This window comes from Leptonotus elevatus, chromosome 2 (genome assembly GCF_054856555.1).
Source record: "Leptonotus elevatus isolate MCC_2025b chromosome 2, RoL_Lele_1.0, whole genome shotgun sequence".
NCBI lineage: Eukaryota > Metazoa > Chordata > Actinopteri > Syngnathiformes > Syngnathidae > Leptonotus > Leptonotus elevatus.
In genome coordinates this window covers 26,799,550-26,819,579 of record NC_141240.1, presented here as the reverse complement: position 1 = coordinate 26,819,579, position 20,030 = coordinate 26,799,550, and the positions used below count along the sequence as shown (strand labels likewise).

Genomic DNA, 20,030 nt, shown 5'->3' with positions numbered 1-20,030 from the left:
GTGCTTTGTGGACCGATGCCAAATTCTACACATGCGTGTTTTTGTGTAGCCTCTTTGGCTAGTACACAACTAATTTACAGCTTTGCCCCCGCTTCGCTTTTCTCTTCAAAGCAGTGCCGTGCGACCACATATTTACAAAGGCATTAGGAACCACCAATTTCATGAACTTTTTTCTCACACATGGCAAGGCGAGCAGTTCGTGGCCGCAACTTCTGCTGACTGATCCGGTTTATCGTATGTTGGGTTTTCTCCAGCTGTGCTCTTCCACGGGACACCATTACTCCATTTTAAACATATTCCATAAGTGACATTTTTCTTTCATATGCTGTGGCCAACCGACATTCCTTCAATATTTCTTCCAAAAGAGCACTCTGCGGGGCTTGCTCGTTTGCATGCAATCACGTATTCACCCTTGTAAATGTGAGGCCCTGCACGTGCATGCGCGCACTCACTTCACTTGCATGATAATAAAAAGCTGCTGAAACAACTGGGAAGTATGTGAAGGGAAGAGAGGCTAAAAATTAACTGAAAAAAAGAACAAATATCTGCACAGTGCAAAGCAGATGTCGGAACGAGAATCCCGCTAATGATCAACAGATGAGTATGAAATGAGACGCATGCACACTCGAACCCCGCTGCATCTTTTGATTGCAGGTTTAGTTGTCGCAACCAGTGGCGGTTTAAAAAAAATAAAATAAAATAGCGCTGCACCAAACACTCACGTAGTGTTGGTGTTGTGCTTTACTATGTTAAGAGAGGCCATGTTGCGAAAGCTGTCCGGTATCTTTGTGTTAACAGCCTGGTGGTTGCATTTACACAACGGGAAGGACAACAAACCTCCACGGATTGGACGTACATCAGAAGCTCTGTGGTGAGATCGTGCTGTGTGGTTGCAGCCGGGTGTCCGACAACGTGATGCCTGATGAATTACTCGCACTGGAAAAAATACGATTATCATTTCAAAGAATCCATTACTACACACTACTGCGACTTGATGACACGGATCTTGACTTGATTATTTTCACTATTTGGATGCCAGAGTCGTCGTAATATGTTCGAGTTGAAATGTCAGTGTTGCTCACATTGCAGACTGTAAAGTTGATCCCAACTTGTCATGGAAAATGCTCAAATAAAAAAGTAGTAATAGTTGTCATCTTTCGAAAACATTTCATAATTGCGATAACAGTAATAATAATAATAAAAAAAATAAAAATAATTAGGAGTATAAATTGACTAGCATCTGACGATTTGATCCAATAGGTCACAATTCGATACCGATTAATCCCGATACAAATCTAGAAGTCGATTATTGCGATTTTTTTTAACCCACATTTAGAAAATGCTAATCAGTAAACTTGTACATGTACACTGTAAGATTTGTATGAAAATGTAATTATTTATCTGAAACGTCAGTATTATTACTGAGCCACTGTATTTAAAGCGAACCAAATGAGCATTTGGCTTTCGTTGATTATGGCGGCGCCGTTAGACAAAAGCGGTATTGTTTTCCCTTTAATTTCTCTTGAAAGAACCACATTTTCCATGAGGACAAGCGCATATCATCGTGAAATCTGGATTTCGCAGGCGCCCGTAGTTGGACTGAGTTACATTGTTTCCAGTGGGTATTTTCTATTTTTTTCTTTCCACAGCCCTGTAACGTTTCTCAAGTATGTTAACAGCAGACGGTGGTTGTGAACTTACCTTCTTTATTGTATACAGACACAAATGCTGCCCCCCCCCCCCCCCGTTTCTTCCTGCGATCCATTCACAAGCATTCGTAAACATGAAAGCACACAACTTTTGAGTGTTGCGTGGCTGGTCGGGTTCGTGTGGAAGGGCGAACTATCAAGCCGATGGCTATTTATTGCTACCACGCAATTTTCCGATTAATTATTTTATTAATTGATTTGATGCATGGAAAAATACCCACTAAAAACAGCCGAGTCCCTGCAAACGCAGCGTCGTTTGGAAATCCCCCGTCTTCGCCATGCAAGCGCGTGAAATCCTCCAGGTAGGCTTTTTATCATCATTATTATAGTCTTCGTTTCTTGAGGTATTTTGTAACCTCTGCATGATAACAGTAATCGCGCGTAGACATTTGACTCGACAAAAAAAGGACGTATGCCGCAAAGCAGTCTGCATGTTTGTCATTTTTGTGTGTGTGTGGTAGAGTTCACACAAATCCACCTCAAAGTTGTTTAGTGACAGTAAAAATGATACAGACCCCCTCAGGCCGTGACAAAGGTTTCATTAATCTAGCTGTAAATCAATGTTTCATCAGCTGAATTATAAAAATATGAATTCAAGGTTTAAATCGTATTTAGTATCGCTTTAACAAACAGGTTGCAATCTGTTTCACGTTTGAACAGCATTGAAATAAAATATTCAAGCTCATGCATTTAACATTCTTCCATGCCTCAAGTGTGAAACCTATTTCCATCACAAACTGATGTTTAAACATCGATTCGGCCGAAGATCGAAACGATACGAGAATTGCGTGCTGTAATATCGCGATATATTGCCGAATACATTTTTTCAACAGCCCTAATAATACGACTACTAATAACAATAGTTTACAGTAACATTTGAACTGTGTAAATATCTACAAACATGTGAATATAAATAAGATACAATGATTCAGGAATAAGGAGCTGCACATTCTTTGTGTCTGCCCCCCCAACAACAACAAAAAACCTAACCGTACACTTAGAATTATTTTCAAAGTGCATTTTTTTCTCTTTCAACATTCTGGATGCAAAACATTCTCCATTACACAGTGACACAGCAGTGCCAATAAAGATTTGTCCTGGAAACTGTTATAGAGCACATGTTGGCTCATGGAAAGCTTCTGTTTGCCTTTTGAAAGGCAGTATAGACACTGTGGATAATAAATAACAGCGGGTTTGAAGATGAAGTCGTAATATCTGTGTGATGAATCTTCATTCGAAGCATATGAGAACACTTTGTGAATGCAGATCGAGTTTGTGCTCTTTGTGTCTTGAGGCGTCTGTGTGCCCCAATGTGGCTTTACGCCATCCTCATCGTCCTCAGCGTCTCGGCTTCATTATTTGCCATCTGGATGACAAAATATTGTTCTGTTCAGGTCACGTATGCCGTTTGTTCTTGGGGAAGGAACACTGATAACGTTGCATTGTCTGGAAACATTCATACCGTGTACAGCCACTTGTAAGTTCTTCAAGAACAGACAAAAGGCATTTTCTCACAACGATGTACAAAATGTTTGGCTGGCTTGCCTTTGAGTATTTTTGCAAAACGTAAAGAACAGCTTGCAAACCATTTCAGAGTAAACGTAATATTAAACAAAAACACTAAAGTCATCATTCAAGCCATTTACCATTTTGTCAATTCCTCTGCCTTTTATAAAATGACATTGACGTTTTTTTTTAGCCGCGTTTCCACCGCAGGACGTTCGGGTATGGGAGGAGGGACTTTCACAGGAACCGTCCTCTCAGCCGGCCCGCTTGTGGCGGTGTCTCCACTGCGGAGTACGACCCATTTTGCGACGTCACGAGTTCCGATCGACACGTAAACGCCGTGCGACGGTTTCTCCCGTGACGTTACCCAAGCAGCGCGCGACGAAAACCACGAGGAAAGAGAAAAACTTCAGATGGTTGCTGTTTTTCTCTGCTTTATATTTTATGTACTTGGCATGGATGGATTGTTTGAACGAGAGGAGACGCCATTTAGATGAAGAATTTGAAAAGGCTGACTCTCAAGTCATGAGTTTCGATCGACACGTAATCGCCTTGCGTTCGTCACCCAAGCACGGCGCCGGCGCCGCAAAATTCAGGACAAGGAAAGAGAAAAACTTTTGAAAAGGCTAACAGTAGAGTGGAACGAAAATAGGCAAAGGATTGTTAAGAGAATTGTTTTGGTGGAAGAGACTTAAGCCAAGAATGCATCATCGTCGGGCATGAACGATCATTTTTTATACGAAATAATTTTTAGCCAATCAGCACAAAAGCTCGATCGGCAGTTTATCGGGCCGGCGGAGTACCTACCCTCGAGTAGGACCTCCGCTCGTCCCCGTAAGTTCCTGTAAATGTGGCCCGGTTGGGAAGGCTCCTGTAGTGGAGACACGCACATACGGGGCTGGCCCCGTAAATTTACCCCGAAGTTCCTGAAGGTGGAAACGCGGCTTTTGTTTACTAGTAGCGACATCAGAGAACGGCAGAACGCTCCGCCTTCTACCATCAGGAAGTGTGTGTGTAAATCTATCCACTAGTCTTTGTCTCTCCTCATGCCGCTTGGTCCGCAGTCCCCCCAACCCCCCTTGACACGTGTACTCCGTGAAGTGAGATGATGGTGGTGGTGGGGGTGGGGGTAGTTTTTGAAGAGGCAAGCCAAAACAGAGGGAAATGACAGTTTGTTTGGCCAGGACAGTCTAATACCGAGAGCGTTCTAATCCTGTTCCACTTGGCCGACAACCTGCAACCTCAAGGCGGATGGATGGAGGGAGCCAGGGAACAGAGGCTGTGGTGGAAAAAATGCTATCATTATGTACTGTATGCGGGCTAAACTGCTTTGACCCAATTCGCCATCATAAATCAAACAAGCTACCAAGTATCACTAGAGTTCCATGAACTGTGGTCCAACAATTGAAGACACATTATTATTATTGTTCGCAGTACAATATTTGTACACAACATTTATTTCAAGACTAAAATAATCAAGTTGGCGTTGAATTGAGCAGATCGGTAAAATCATGGCATGTAACTTAAAAGCAAGTGGCGGCAATTATACGCAAATGTTCGCTATTTGTGGGGCTCAACTGTAATTATATTGCTCCGAAAAATAACACAAATGCAAATGGAACGTGGTAACATTTTGCCTCTATGAGTTCCGGATGTGTTATATCGATTTCTTTTGCATATATATTGTTCCCAGAATGCATTGTGTGGCGCAGTTAATAAAGTTATAAGGCCGTTAGTCCATGTCATGTGTTTGTGTTATCAGTTATTGAATGTGTGTCGTATTTAACACATTTATGTTCGATTTTTGCTAGCCTATGTTTTTATTTTTTTTAAACAAACCAGAGTTTTAGGCTGTGTGTAAAATAATGACATCCAGGGCATTTCTGTAAACAAGTTGCATTGCTCATCTGAGCATTGCTTGTGAAATTACGAATTTACATGTTTTGATTGTGGCCGTCTGATTAATTGGTCCGACATTACTTGCAAAATCATCTCCCGGGCCGGATTAAACCCCCGGGCCGTACTTTCACTTCAGATCACGCCTTATGATTTATTGAATGTTTTTAAATAAGCATGATACATGAATGTACTTTTTTTTTTTTATTGTTTTGTTAATTTGGACATTTGAAATAAGAGTGGCATCAATAAATTAAAGTTGTTACCAGTAGTCTGATCTTCCAATCAGGAAATTTCCTTAAATACAACATCATGGTATTTATCACCGAGCCGTAACACTTAATAATTGTCGACAGATTCCTGGAGCGATCTTCTGCGTCACAAGTTGTTTTAATCGACATATGTTTGACTTGTGAAAAACAATACATCTACATTTCTGCAGAGTTGCTCACTAAATGTAAAATCCATTTTCTGCTGATGGAGGATCTCCCTATGATGAGCGATGATGTCAAGATATTCTGAATAAATGAGCTCATGTCTGAGAGAGCGGAACCTTGTCATCCAGAAGCTTTGGTAGTCCGTGACATCTGATCAAACTGTACTTTTGCTTCATGTTTTTGTTCAGGTTCCAGCTTTGATTTGTGTGCGTGTGCGTGTGTATTTGCACACTCACTATGTTTGGAAGCTACTCTATGGTAATCACAGATGTTGCCTCTGTGATAACGAGGCGTGTTGCCACGTTTCCGTGGCAACCTCAACTCATCCGCTTTCTTTGTGTACGTGATAGTGTGTCCTTTTGACCTGCATTGTGTCTCTAATAAATAAAATGCTACCTACCTGAGCTGCTGTTATCCGCTTGAAACCTTTTGAGCGTGACGCTACATTTTAAAGGAACATTTGTTTATAGCGTGCATGTATGTAAACTCCTGTAATCTTCTGCGTAAAAGACAGATTAGCTTTAGAACGCAAGAAAATGCGAGCGGTCTAAAAGACAAATGAATGGTTGATGATCATAAATGTTAAACGTTCGCTATTTAGTCCGATCACAAATCCTGGTTGTCAACGTGGAGATAGCCAATCAGGAAGAAGCTCGCAGTGTTGCCAGACACAAATAGAGGAGCAACCGGTTTACGCGGAGGGTTTGTATATAACGTCCCACAAGGAGGAGGCCTTGCAACTGCGTCATCGTACCTTCTTCAATTTCTTCATCGACTCCTACTTTTTCTTCTTTGTTTGCATTTTGCGCCAGTCTAAATGGGACCCTGTGGCTCCAAGTTGGCGCTTACGAGACATCTGGTTTGGGGGAGGAGGTTTGCAATTGTCTGCAGAGACGTCGATATGTTTGCGGTGTGCCGTGTTGGTCAATTTGAGTACACTCAAAGAGCAGTAAGGACGCATTAGTAATCATTTACTCAGGTGTGGGGTCTCATTAGAAAATTGGAAAAAGCGTTCGCTTCGCGTGGGTGTGTTGGGGTTTTCTTGTAGCACAATATTTCCTGTTCTTCTCCATTTTTTCACATCCTCCTCCTCACTCCAGGTTTTTTAGTCATTTATTTTTTCAGCTCATACAGTCTGCCGCACATTTTGCTCACTCAATATGCCAGAAATTGTGTGCGCATGCGTGCGTGCTTGTCATGTATGGCAAAGTAGGAAAGCTTTATGCCCACTCTTGCAATCTGCTGAAGCGCTTTGGATGCCATATTGTGTTTGATGAACACCTGCAAGAAGGACCACGGAGGACCCCAAAAAACAAAACCTGGACGATGGATATGCAAAGATATTGTTCATAAAATAATTGACATAGAAAGTAAAATATAAGAATGAACACTGTAAGCAAACAGAACAGACATTTGTAGCAACAACTTAAGTGCTTCATGTTACCATTTTTAATGTAGCATTTAGCCTGCTAGAAAATTCAAGGAGACCTATAATATCTTTTTATTCAAAAGACAAATCAAGCTGACAAAAAAAAAGTTGATATCATTTGACAACAAATGTAATTCTGCTACAAAGAGAAATTAACAGCTCGTAAGGGGCCTTATATGGGAGATTTCTGACAACCATATCTCGGGACCCCCTTCAGCGCGGGGCCCCCGCAATCACCTGCTTTTCCTGTCCTGCTGCCACATCACTGCCTGCAAGAGTTGATTGTGAAAAAAAATGAGTGAGTGAGTCTTAATGCTTCAAATGCCTGACTTGGGAAACGTGTTCCTGGCAGAAGTCGTTGGTGGGCAGGTGGCAATGTTAATGTGTGAATGAATGCTCAAATTGGGTATTGCGCAAACAAAAATGTTTGACATGATAAGGCTGGTAGGCTAATTATGTTTAGGGCTGTACAAATCAATATTCTTGTGGAGATGCTTTCTGATTTGCACACGAGCAATGTTTTGTATTATGTCATCCCATATACACTGATATTATTACTCCATGACATATTATGGACAAATAAAACTTGTCATCAGCCGATCCCCCATTTTTGTGTGGACAGCCCCGAAAATATACATGCGAAAGGTATCAGATGAGATGAAGAAAATGGTAATGGTGGCAATAGTTATCACAAGCTATAATTTACTCTTTGCTTTTACTGCATGAAGGGTAAGGGCTGATAAATATCAGCGTTCAGGCTCGTGTTTTAAAGCCTTTATCTTTTAGTAGGTAGTTTTCCTGTTCCCCCCCCAGACATTAACCCTGTGATCTTAACCAATAGCTCGGGTTTGATTAAAGCAAAGAACAGAATTACAGGGTTGCTTTGGAGTCAGAGTGCTGGCATGTTTTTATTGAAGTCCAAATGAAATTGCATGTAGCCGTGTTTGTTTGGAAATGACAAAGTGGGGCTTCAGTTGATTTCATTTCAGTTTTGCAGTGCATACAGAGACACCTTTATAAGCCAGTGTTCAGCCGACTAGATTTAATAGTGGTGGGAACTAGTGCAGAAATGTGCATTCCACTGCGAAATAGTGCTTTGTATGTGTGTGCGTGTGTGCGCGTGAAAGAGGCAAAGCCGTGGCCATGCAAGGTGTTCTAATCTACTTTGTGACCTTCAAAACCTGCTTTGCGGCACATGTGGGAGGTTTTCCTCAATATGTCTTTGTTTTGGATTAGAATCATCTTTATATTTGTTTGATGCCGACTTGTTATACCTGCGCTGTAATACCTGTGGTTCAAGTGGTCTCCGAAACTTTCAAAAGTATTGGAACAGTTCCTTTATCGCTGTTTGTACACTAAAAACATTCAAGTTAGATATTAAAAGATGAATATGAGAAAGCACATTTTAGCATTCATTTTCATACATTTATATCTGGATCTGATCTGTCTTATGTGTTTGGACTGACAAATAATAATACACAGTTGGAAGGACAGGCACATATTTGCGTTCATGTTTAGCACAAACTGCAGTCGGATGCCGGACGACGTAGACGGGTGTCGTTAAGAAGGTGCATTTTGTGCCGTTGTGGGAGTGAACACAGCCAACGAACCCCCTGGCCAAAAAAAAAAGCAGCTCAACTCATTCCCTTTAAACTCAGTGGAGGAGAGCCACAACAGTCTTTGACATTGCAGAAGCAGAAATAGGCAGAAGATCAAAGCGCGCAAAGTACGTATAATCAGGAATGGGAAACTGCGGTCCTCGAGGGCCGGCGTCCTCCTCCCGGTTTTAGAGGTTTCCCTACTCGAACTGCAGCTGATTCCAATTAACAGGATCCCTCGAGGACCGGATCTCGCCATCCCTGATGTATATAAAGAACTGTAAGCAGACCTCCACTTGCGGATAATGTAAAGTTGATCAGGGCAATCACAGATCACAGAATCTGTCTGCCTACGCTTCGATCAAATCCAGCAAGTTTGCGCCACAACTTAGACCTGCTTTCAGGGGGTCTAAATTATAGCCTAGTTTGTATGCCACATTTCCAAACATGATAAAGTAGACTTGCCCCAACACGAAAATGAACTTTTATACTGAGTGCAGGTGACCCTGTCTACGAAAATGTATATATGTGTATGTGAATGACCTAATGGATGTTTACATTATTTGCATGCGAATGGACAGACAAATATTTTGATTACATATGTGGACAGACACACAGATCATTGCATTATGTGTGAATGCGGATGTACAAAGACCACGGCTAATTTATAATTTTGTTTTATTCTGTAAGCAACTGACAACATAACTCACAAATCCCAATTAGAAATGTTGACATTTAAAGCACCAAAAAAAGGCACGGAAGACACAATTAATTGACAGTCAGACCTTTAAAGTATGTGTACCTACGTCAGAAATACTTTACATATATAATGCATTCGATGTGCATTTAACCTTGTTTGGCAAACTCACGGGTTGGTATGTTTGGTGGTGGTCTTATACCCCCTGTGACCCTTGCAACCAATTTGAGTGTGATGCATGCCTTTGGAGGTGTTAGTCCCATCTCTGAGCCTCCTGGCACCACAGTCAACCCCCGTCTCACCATCCCCGCTCCCCTTGCACTCCAGATCGCCCCACCTGTCAGCTCCATCCTTTCAGTTGGGCGTGATCACATCAAAGACAAATAGGGAGGATTACAGGTCCTGATGCCCTCAAGGTTTCCCAAGAAAAGGAAGACCCCCCCCTTTTCTCTCTTTCTAACTGTAACACTCTTGCTCCTTTTTTGCCTTTTGCGGCCCTTCTCTATTGGGGCCTCAATAATCCCTGTGGTGTCAAGGGGTCAGGGGACCGTGTCATGGACTACCTGCCAGGACACATCACAGAAAGCTGTTGAGAGCTTGCACGCTTAGTTTGAAGACAAAGACAGATCCTTTGACACAACAGCACTCCTTGAGATGGTTTTCATGAGAACCTAGTAGTTGTACTTTGTAAGAAAAGTACTGTATTTGGTGGGAAACTGGCCTATTTTTGGCATATTTATGACTAATTCAAATGAGCTAAATAAAGCCCGCGACAAGCAGAAAACTTCGTATAGTTCCCATTTGGTTCAGGAGCAAGTCTTCTATACTTTACTATACTATACTAACCCATTTTATATTTGTGCCAAAAGTATAGTTGGCAACTTCGTTTTACACTCATGGCTAAAGTGACGTATGCACAATACAGTGCAGACATTTGGGCCCAATTTGTTGGGATCAATTCTGCAAAGGGCCCATCAGTGATAGCATCAGAGAAGATCCAGGCAGGTGGCCCCCGCGAGGCCAAGGGGGTTGTGCCCTGGCGCTGCCGAGGCATGGAGGGCCCTGGAGGGTTGTGCTTGCGCTGTCCTGCCCGGGGTCGACGGCTTCACTTCTTTGGTGGAGGTTTTTCATATATGCCAGATCCACCACACCAGCATCTACCGAAATTCAAATACAATCGGCTTCTTCCTCTGGTCGCTGAATCGGTGGAGGCTGATGTCTGTGGATCTCACTCTGCTTCATCTATCCTTCCTTCCTTTCTTTAGTCTTTCCTTTGGTCTCTTGAGGTCTCCCTAATTTGTTAGAATGTATATGCTTCTGGGGTTGGTGAAAGATTCTGGTTTGTAACCCTGTGTGTAGCAGGGGGTGTTTGGTCGGTGCTGGAGTTCACTTTTCTCTATTTTCTTTGATCACTCCTCGGGTCTTGGGATTCTGAAGTATTCGGTTTAGGTGAAGGGTATGGGATTTTTAATAGGTTTCAGGTGAATTAATGAGCACAAACTTACACGCAGAAACATATGCACACGCACACACGCACACACACACACGTACCCCCCCCCCCCACACACATACTCATGCACCCAAAAAAAAGAGGAAAAAAAAGAGAGCAATGACGATGACATGTTGAATCGGTAAGATTACCGAATGAACAATACTGAGCTCTCTCAGAAGAAAAACAAAAGAGAGAAGATCCAGGGAGTGAATGCCGCTCCAACCATGAACCCAAAACGAGGCCTGATCTATGCCAATCACTCACAAAATAACAAACAATAAAAAAAAAACAACGCAAAGACTTCTGCAAAGTAGTTACAAAACAAGCTAACAATTAGCCTAGTTCTTCTATTCCTTCTACTTACTACACATTCCTGCAAAGTAGTTACAAAACACGCTAACAATTAGCCTAGTTTCTTCTATTCCTTCGACTTACTACACATTCCTGCAAAGTAGTTACAAAACAAGCTAACAATTAGCTTAGCTTCTTCTATTCCTTCGACTTCTTCGCCTTCTTTTTATTCCATTACAGTCTGGATGACCGTGACCTGTGGCACCATGCTGCCTCTCATAGGTCTGTTTTGGTACTACAACAGCCATCAGGTTTGGGTGATGGGACTTGCAATTTTCGGTGGAGATGTCACTTGACTTGTCCTTTTAGCTCGGAGGTTAACCTATAAATGATTATTGTCTTCATCTAGTGCAGTGTACCATTTCGTCATAGTAGTCATGTCTGATTCTAAATGACCGAAATATCTTTTCGAGGATCAGTGTATGAGATCAGGCTCCAGCATGGCTGTATATCTTTACACTGTATATTTTTAGCCTGCATTGCAAGCAGAGGGAAGGAAAACTTCAGCGCAAATGTAAGTGTGCCGCTACACTTGAGCCAGCTTTACAGAATTGCTGAGACGATTATAATAATATCCTCACAAAAATGTTTGCGTCTTTGGCTCTTATGGAACAAACTATTTGCTGTACTGCATGTGTCAAATAAGCAATTGTATAGTTGGACTGACGTAATCCACATTTTGTAGGAATAGGATTATTCATACCTTATTTAGTCACAAAGCACAGTCAGTACATGCTTAACTGTAACGTGGCCAACAGTATTTGAATCTGTTCCTCCCATTAGTTTGTTTTGTGATTTGCTAAATCTTTATACACATCTACAGGTGGAAACAATGTGGGCATGTCTCTATACTTGATCTGTGTGGAATTTGCATGTCCTCCTCTGTCACAGATGTGGTGGAGTGTGGACAAAAATGCAGGAAAGCAATCACCCCCCCCCCCAAATTTTTTTTTTTCAAAAACAAAAATGCAATCAAAGCACTGGGAACAATCATAATACTACATTAAGCAAGTTAAAAAAAACTCACAACAACAACAAAATATAACATGACTGGCTAAATGTGTAACATTATAGCAACATGAACCCACAAAGACTGAAAGAAAGCACAACGAATACTGCATTCGAGGAAGGTGGGAATTTTTGATTGATCCCACTTTGATTGTCTTAATTCCAACCTCAAAGCAATCGAGGCAAATAAACAATAAAGATGGTGGAGTCTGATAAATTGTTGTTCTGGTTAATGTAGTCAGTACAATGTTACTACTGTCAAATAACGTATGTTAATGTCAATATCAAATAATGTAATAATAAATAGTAGAGAAAAACATGTTTATAATCATGTAAATTATATTTTGTCATTCAAGGCTTGTGTCTCCATGGGGGTCGCCATTGTCAAATGACCTCAGATTGAAGTCGTCAGTGAAGTCGGTCTTTTATTTTATTTTATTTTTATTTTTTCTAACCTCCCTCCCAGTCCAAAGGGGCGTTCCAGTGCACACTTCCTGGTCGAAAGGTGGGAAAAGTCTGATTTCACACATTCCTCGAATGCAACATAAATACACGCAAACTGATGAGAAAACGAGCTCCATTTGGACCAAGACACGGGCAAAAATCGAGATCAGATCATGACATCCGCCATATCTTAGGACTGTTACATGTATACCATGAGTGGGTCAAAAATATGTTACTCGTGAAGGAAGTATGCTATAAGAAAATATGCGGTACAATTGTGGAACGGTCACTGATCAGTCGTAGCCAATCCTGAGCAACCAGAGCATAACCTGGATGAAATGAGAGCATGTCACTTTGGTGGCTGCACTTTGAGTTCACTTTCAATTCAGTCATGATGTGAATACACAAACTGACTTCCACGAAACTTTGAATGGTTAAATCAACTCCCCTACCGATGACAATCTCCGTAGCGCTCCAAACCGACATTGTTTGTGACAGATACCTTATCATGTGCTGTATGATTAACACACCATCAACCAAGAAAGAACAGTCAGACTGGACTTGTCCCACAAGCCAACTCATTCTATTTCTAATCACCAGAGTATTTAGAGAAGGCCACTCTGGATAAAGATCAACACAAACAGGACGTCGTAGCAGCGAAGCTCGGGGAAAGATTTGCAGATACGAGGCAATGACACATGCTGGTGTTGATAGCTTGTTACCTGATAAGCTAACTTCACATGAAGTCGCAGGAAGCTAATTGGTATTTGTATCATATGAGGGATGACATCATCCTATACATAAGTCGAAATACGGGTCAGGTGGGAAAGAGTGATTGGGATGTGGTCAAGCTGTCAAAAGCAATTAAGCACATGTTCTTTTTGGCGACTTATTGCCATGACGTGAGAATCATCAGTGTGCATTCTTGCAGTTTTGATCTGCTGATACAGTGAAGAAGTGTACAAAAGAGTTTGTCACAAAAATATTCATGTTTATGTGAGTTGTGTTTCGAGATGTTTTTAAGCAATGTAACTTGGGGCATGAGTACGGGATGGGGACGTTCGATACCACTTTTCTTCAGATCGAGACCAGTATTAAGACTCAACACTTGAGTAGTCAATGATATTGATACCAAGTACCGATACCACTAGTACTTTTGATATATAACCCCGCACCCCCCAAAAAGACAATAATAATTAATAATTGAAAGACCTATATATTCTAATATAGCATTTTTCTTCAAATTGCATGAAATTAATGGCAATTTTCTATTTTTGTTTTGTTTTTTCCTGATTATAAACCAGCCACAAGAGAGAGAAAGTAAAAAAAAAAAGGCATTTTTATACAATGAAGTTATAGCGGCAAAGTGCCCACTTCCACTGGCAGTGTGTTACATCACACAACGTTACTCTTCATTCCTTTGGCAGGTGCTAAAGTTCGCCCGGCAACCCTCAAACAAACCCACAAAACGAACGCCCACCAGGCAGGGTATAACGCCCAGCGAGAGGTCATGAGTCTCACATTAGGGGGCCGGGGGCTCACTGCAGTGTGTGTGCGTGTATTGTCTGCACAAATGTGTGTTGGTGTGTGTGTGCACGTTTTATTTTTTTTTGCCTCTCCACCCCCTGCTGACCTGTCCGTCATAAAGCCGTCTTAATGTCTTTACAGGCTGTGATCCTCACAAAGACTTTTGTCTCAAGCCTCGCTGCTTTTGCAATAGAAAAGGAATCAGCTTCAATCGGGGGGGGGGGGGGGGGGGGTGTTGCGGAACGTCATAAGTGAAGTGCTATGATCCTCACGATTGGTGCGACTTAGTTCACAATTCTCCCTTGGAAGGTTCATTGAAATTGCAAAGAATGGCAAACATTTTTAAATATTAGGTATGTTATATAAACCACATTACAAATTATTGTTTCCCACCAAAATCTCACAAGCCAATTTCATTTGGAGCATGTTCACATTTTGTGAGTTTATGACTGTCCTCGATCTTTCTTTGTGAGTCAAGCTTGTTATAGTTCACAAAAACTCATGAAAATAACTACAACTAAAATTGAAAAAGAAAAAAATTAGTGTTTAAAAACTAAATAAATGATACTACAAAAAGCAACAAAATAAATACAACTAAAATTGAAAAAAAGTTTTGTGAATGACATAAAATAAAAAGAAGAGTATATACATACTATAATCACAGCAAACAATATATATATACGTATATATATATATATATATATATATATACGTATATATATATATATGTATATATATATATATATATATATATATATATATATATATATATATATATATATATATATATATATATATAATTCTAAAATAAAGCTCACACTATTGGTATTTCAAGGCAAACATTTTGGGTACGAGCAAGCTTAAGATTTACCGCCGTTGAGCACAATTGGAGATATGAGTTAATTGACCTACAAGGCCAGTCACACAACAAATCAAACAATAAAAATATTCATTGATTTAAAGTATACAACAATTAGATGTTTATTAGTCATGAAACGACTTTTTCTGAAATGTTACATTAGCACCAAATCATGGGCGTCACCATGGCAACAACAGACACGCTTGTCCTCATTACAAGGCAGTTTAGCAACCATGATTTTAAAACTGTTGTTTTAAGGTACAGTTGTGAATTCTGTGCTTTGCCTCCATTAGAGTGAACTTGCAGTATATTCATTCAGAATTTGCAAAGTAATGATTTAAGAATGAAAAATGTGACAGCTGGTTACAAGTAAGCATACAGTACTGTGCGGACACACACACACACACACACACACACACACGCCCCTGCCCCTTTCCACTCCCCTTCCTCTTTCATCCCACCTTTCCCTCCTCCCTCTTTCGCTCCATCCCTCCCTGCCTCTCCCCTCTTGAATTAAATCCATTATTCCTGCCTGCTCTCCCTCGGAGCACTTCAGCGCCGTTCAGCTCCTGTCTGCGTGCGTGCGCGTGACCCTCACACACGTGTATGTTAAGAAGACTTTTGTGTGTTTTTCTAAGTGGAGTCGGAGTGCGGCCGCTCATCAGTGAAAAGTGACTGCAGGATTGGGAGAGTACCCACTCGTGCTTTATTTGGAAGCTTTTCTGAGATAAAAACGGAACTTTTTTGCAATCAGCTGCTTTTCTTCCTTTTTTTTTTTTTAACCCTCTACGTACACTTTCTTTCACAGGATTTTCTTTCATTTTTTTTCTAAACAAAACATTGGGATTTTTAATTTTTCTTTTTTAAAGGAACCACTTTGTGGTGTGACTGAGTTGGGTATCTGCACTGGAGTTGCTCGACTCCATTCGAACTTTCCTCTTCACGGACAAGGTGCACGATGGGTGTGGGAAATAAGAGAGTTTGATGAGATTTTTTAAACAATGGATTTGCGAGGCTCATGTGGACACTGATCCAAATCTTGGAAGTACTGAACCCTTTCGGTGGTGGCTTTCCAGAAGCAAATGGACAGGTGAGTTTATTCTGACTCTAAGGCAGGCGGACCTGCGCGGCGTATTTAGTCAGGGAAAAGTGCTATTAAGGGATCTTGTCTGGAGATTTAGTTTGAATTGGTTCCAGTCGGAAGCCGTTCTGAGCTCAGTGCTGCTTCTGGACTTAATATGGCAGACATGGTGGTCCGTCCTGCGCTTATTTATTTACTAACAACACTCCATCAGCATGGCATTTACAACAGTTCTGATTTATTCTAACAACTTTCAGTAACTGCCACCCTGGCAGCTGCAGTTGTAACAGTTTCCACACTTCTTCTGGGAAGACTTTGTACATACAAAATGTTGGCGTGTGTGTTGGATTTGTTTTGTCATGAAAGCAGAGGTTACTGATGCTGGACCAGAGGAAGGGTCTGCTGTTAGATGGGCTTGCTCTTTGGCACCAAACTCATAACAGGTCGTCTTTATGGACCATGGTTTCTGATGTTCGGATAATGTTGGAAGCATGCAAGTGTCTGAAATGTCTTGCCTAGATGAATAATTGAGAATCATGCACAGCATCACCGTTTTGTGTAATATAGCGCACATGATGTGAAGTATCACAAATTCTGTCTCAGAACGTCTTTTGCATGCATTTGATGTGCTTCTTTGAGATGTGAAACAGAGAAAGGCAAACCAAATGCCAATGGAGCAAGAATTGACCAAATACAGTATTTCCTTCCAGTCATAAACCAAATCGGAATGTTGCATAGTCATAGTCACATCTGTCTGGGAAAAGTGATTTGATCCATGATATGATGCAACTTGGCATTAGTGCACTTTGTCAGGAGGCCCACAAACAACAAGCATAGCTCAACAGCCATACGCAAAGTCGGGTTAAAGAAGAGAAAGTGAGACGTTGAGAGGCAGCAAGCCCGACGGTTCTTGAAAGAGCCACAGAGGAGAACATGAGCGTGTTCTGCTACTTGCTGGTAAAGAGCCATCTGGACCACAATGCTTGATGGAAACTTTCCCAGAATACAAACCAGCGGCTTGCATTTGTCAGATCAAGTCACTTTCGGTTGCATCAGACGCTGATAACAAATCCTGACTTCATATAAAATACAGAAAATGATATGATACTTTACCATAATAGGACAAAAACACTATTATTACTAGAGCAAAAAAAACCTAACAACAAATTGGCAAGTAAGCCAATGAGATGAAAACCTTTCCATACTAAAAAGTGGATGCTATACTTACCCCAAAGCATTTTTCCATGTGCTTTAAATACGTTTTCTCATGCTCTTCCTTCCTCCACTCTGTCAGCATATTTGAGCACTGATGTGGTTTTGTTGCTAATTCCTTGATTTGGGATTTAATCAGACATCCCAACATGACAGGACTTTGTAGCACTTTTTCCATCCCTGAAAAAAAGACACCAAAGTAGTGAGCCTTTACAGTGATCTGGACTGAAGGTACTCTTGTACTCCCTCTAGTGGCCACAGGAGCTTCACCAAGCATGTGGCCTTCACACACTTCCATATACATCCACTTTGTATAACATTTTTTTTTCCAAAAGGTTGCGTATGAGCTTTAGGGGAAGAAAGAAACATGCAATTTAATAATTTGTGTATTTTCTCCTTTCAGCACAACAATACTAATACTAATATAATATTGACACATGATCATTCATTTTCCAATTTGAAGCATGTGTCCTTAATAATCTACTTAGTGGCCCTCTGTTTCAGTTTTCCTCCTCGTCCCTCTGTCTTTTCATTCGTTCAACACAAGGAGAGGCTATAAGTCGTGTTGCATTGCCGGCTGGGAAACTCGCTTTCTCCCATAAGACCGCACAATTGGCCCTTTTCTCTCAGTTACCTTTTGTCTCAACTCCCCGCTCCTTCTCTCATGCATACTGGCAGACTGCTGGGCTGAAACAGGCGGGATGTCACGATTGTCATATTCCTCTCCATGTGGCCGTGTGCATCTTAACGAACATTGGAAACATGTTTTGTTACATTGCATGGCCACTGTCCAAGGGTTTATTAAATTCCAAAGTTCTGCTACAGAGCGCCCCGTTGACTCGTCGGACGAGCAACATGGCCGATTGTTGTTGCTTTGTTTTGATAAAAATACTACTAATCGTAAATTCCTTCCATGCACACAAAACTAGTCATACACTTGTAATGCTATGTGAAAAACTAGTGTCATAACCTCACTGAAATGTAATCTGGGATGAACGCACCATTATGCAGCAAACACATTAAGATGCTAATCACTTTTTAGCTCATTTTTGTATGTAAGGCTGGCTGCGTTGGTGCTGCTGTTTTGGTTATCAACATAGTTTAAATGGTCTCAAAAGTTAATTCTCCTTCTCATTGTCCTTGTTCGTGCAGAACTGTTTCATTTCTACTGATGTGTCGTGTTAATTGTTTTATAAGATGACGCTTGATACAGTTGTGCTTGAAAGTTGACGTACCTTTGGGATATGTATTGTAAACTAATGAGCACAACTGTAAACGTATAAAAGCTAATGCTAGGAATCGTCACCAACATTCACAATAACATCTCCTGTCATGTCAGCTACGACCTCTGAAAATATCAACACAATTGCAGTATTTTTGATTTTATGGACATTAAACCTTTTTCTCACCATAGGCTACAGTGTGCTCATACCAATAGCATACGTAAACGTTCAAGCACAACTGTAGGCTACATGCATGCAGTGGTGAGCTGCACCAGTCCAGTCATGAGAGGCTCCTTTTTCATGGTTTGCATCATTTCCAAACTATTGAGCGCATCTGAATTTGAGCCACACTCCCCAAATTAATTAATAAATAAAAATGTGTACATATATTGTCTATAAATAACAGGTGTCCACGTTGTATCGTGGACTATTTACACAGAAAGGTGTTGTACTGCATATTAAACGGCCACTGTGATGTCAATTTCAGTCGCTAGCAAATAGCAAAATGGCCGCCCCCTGAGATGGATAAAAACAGGTGGATTTTGCTGTTTTATTAATTTCATATTTCACAAACGCGATATTAACTGGAATGTTGCGTTTAGATTTAACGTATTATTCTAAAGAACATTTTTGGGTTGATTTCCCCTCTCAGGAAAAAAAAAAGTGGCTTATAGAAATGACATTACGCTAGTCTTCTTACTACTGTTACTGCTACTACTCTTTCCTCTTTGTATTTTTTGTCAGTCTGGATGCCTTTTGACACCATGCTGCCTCTCACTGGTCAGTCTTGGTACTTCGACAGACAAGTCCGATCCTCTGATCCATCCTGTCTTAGATATTTCCCTCCTCCAACACATCTGATTCATATGATCAGGATGATGATCAGGCTTCTGCAAAGCATTCTGATGAACTTATCATTTGATGCAGGTGTGTTGGAGGAGGGAAACATCTAAAACAGGCTGGGTAGGGGTTCTCGAGAAGCGGACTTGGGCACAAGCCCTACGGTTTTGTAAACTTATGAGCGCAGCAATATGGTGAGGAAAAGGCCCATCAAATTCAAAATACTGTAGCAATTATTTTGTTATTTGAGTGACGTGCAATTTAGATGCATAGAATTTTTGTGCCATTAAGTGGTGTTTTTTTCTATCCCTCATGAGGATAAGTGGTTCAGATAATGGAGGGGAGGATGTTGTGCTCATAATTTTACATACCCAACTGTATGTCTGTTGCGCTGTGTTGGTCATGTTGCGCACACGACACAATAAGAGCTGCAAGCACATTTTTTCTTTGCGTGTCAGGTCACCCCACTTTTATATAAAAAAAATCCGTCAAGATGTTAAAATGTGTGCTCTGTTTTCCATACTTCCTGCTGCCATTTGCTTTATTTTGCCCTCAAACATCCTCACGTTCAAACATCTCTCATCTGCCAACTGTAGATCATTTCTCTCTTTTCTGTTCTCCAACTTTACAACTATAAGTAGTGTCCGCAGAGGGCTTCAGGTTAAATGCTAATAGCCATTCATTTCATTCATTATGTTGTGCTGTAATTCAGCTTGCTCTC

General features: G+C 41.0%; 1 protein-coding gene across 2 annotated transcripts in view; it reads left to right on the top strand.

The window, feature by feature from the left end:
- The window catches only part of sema3b (sema domain, immunoglobulin domain (Ig), short basic domain, secreted, (semaphorin) 3B), a 68,127-nt gene that overhangs the window by 22,738 nt on the left and 25,359 nt on the right, over positions 1–20,030 (top strand). The window contains exon 1 of one of the 2 annotated variants that reach the window (XM_086068032.1): positions 15,500–16,043. The exons of the other annotated variant lie outside the window; for it this stretch is intronic. The gene's annotated coding sequence lies outside the window, so the exon portion shown is untranslated. Of the gene's footprint in view, positions 1–15,499; positions 16,044–20,030 lie in introns of those variants that run through there. 2 annotated transcript variants of the gene reach the window in all.